This window comes from Mus caroli, unplaced genomic scaffold, assembly GCF_900094665.2.
Source record: "Mus caroli unplaced genomic scaffold, CAROLI_EIJ_v1.1 scaffold_23806_1, whole genome shotgun sequence".
NCBI classification, from domain to species: domain Eukaryota; kingdom Metazoa; phylum Chordata; class Mammalia; order Rodentia; family Muridae; genus Mus; species Mus caroli.
The window spans coordinates 3257-4722 of NW_018389797.1; the positions used below are offsets into that span (position 1 = coordinate 3257).

At 53.6% G+C, this 1466-nt stretch overlaps 1 pseudogene; it reads right to left on the reverse strand.

Moving 5' to 3' along the window:
* Positions 1 to 240: 240 nt before the first annotated feature.
* On the reverse strand, positions 241 to 1243 carry LOC110288308 (annotated as a pseudogene).
* Between the last annotated feature and the right edge of the window lie 223 nt (positions 1244 to 1466).

The window sequence follows — 1466 nt, forward strand, 5'->3', positions numbered from 1 at the left end:
AGTCAATTTGATAATCCTGAAATAAAATAACATGGGAAAAGCTTAAAAACCAGTGACTGAACAAGTTAGTTATTTGGAAGAGGTGTCCATCAGCCTCTGGTTCTATCTGTACCTTCAAATCTACTCAAGGCTGGACTAACCTGAAGGAGTAAACACAAATCTCAGGGAGCACACAGTGGCCATGGAATACTTTCTCCAAAGATAGATTCACAGTCTATAAGGATGATGAACAGAACTCACCTGTGGAATGGGAACACTCTGGCTGTACAGTCTTATTCTGACAAAGGCTCCAGAATTCAAGATTACGAACTGTAAAANCGCCACCTCGCGGATGGTGGAAAGCCGCATGCCCTCCTCACTGGTCTGCACTCATATGCGCTTCACATTCACGAAGAGGCAGCCTTTCTAAAAGTCCCGGGCCTTGAACACCTTCCCATAGGTGCCTTAGTTGATCTCCGTCACGCACTTATACTGCTGATCTGCGCGACTCAGGCTGTCCTTCTACATGCTGGCTGCAGGCTGATGGGGTGATACAGTGGAACCGGGGTGCGCACTCTCTACCTTACAGGCCTCCGGGAGGCACAGAGTTGGACTTGCGCCCGCCAGGCTAGAAGGACAGACTTCAAGCACAGCAGCCTTGAAACTCCGCCTATCCAAGTCGCCACCCCGCGCTGCGCCGCGCCATCACTGCAGGAGAGCTCCGATCCCTCCTCTTCCCCCTCCTCAGTGATTACAGAGTCCGCCCACAATCTCTGCACCTAGGAGGAGGAGACAGGAGGACAAGGAGAAAGTGATCAGACTGCCCGGGAGACTTCCACCGGGTTCCACCAGCTCCCCTCCTCCTCCCCTCTACTCGCCCTGGCTGCCTAATCCGGCCGGGTTTCTCAGAGAAAAACCAAGTTACTTCTTCCCCAGCAGGGCCCTGCAGTCTTAGCGAGGAAAAGGTTGTTGGGGAACCTCGGGTGTGAGCGCTGTGCTGGAAGCAGCGGGAGGCGACGGGGCGTGCAGAGCAGCCCAGAGTGTGCCTGGGGCGCGGGGGAGGGGGGAGCCGGGCGCTTCAATGTCATGGCTCAATATTTATACCTATATCTTTGTTCTCAGCTGCCCTCCCTGACTACGGGATCCTAATCGTGCGGGGTATGGGGCGACCTGAGGTAATTCGGAAGCTGGCTTGAAAGCACCAGGGTTCACAGGTGTGGGGCCACAGAACGGGGTTGGGGCTCCTAGGACCCTGTAACCTCATGCTGCCAGTATGCCAGTGGGGGTGGTCAGACATCTGCTTGGAGATTGTTTCCTTTCTTTCTATGTTAAGTTTTTCTACAGGGAGATAATTGAAAGGGACTAGCTCTCACAAATGGTCTTTGGGGTATGGCAAGCTTAGTGGGAGAAGAAATTCTCCTCCAACTCAGAGACCTAACTGGTGGATACTCAGGGAGGACAGACCATCTGGTAGGAGAGGGCTGGGG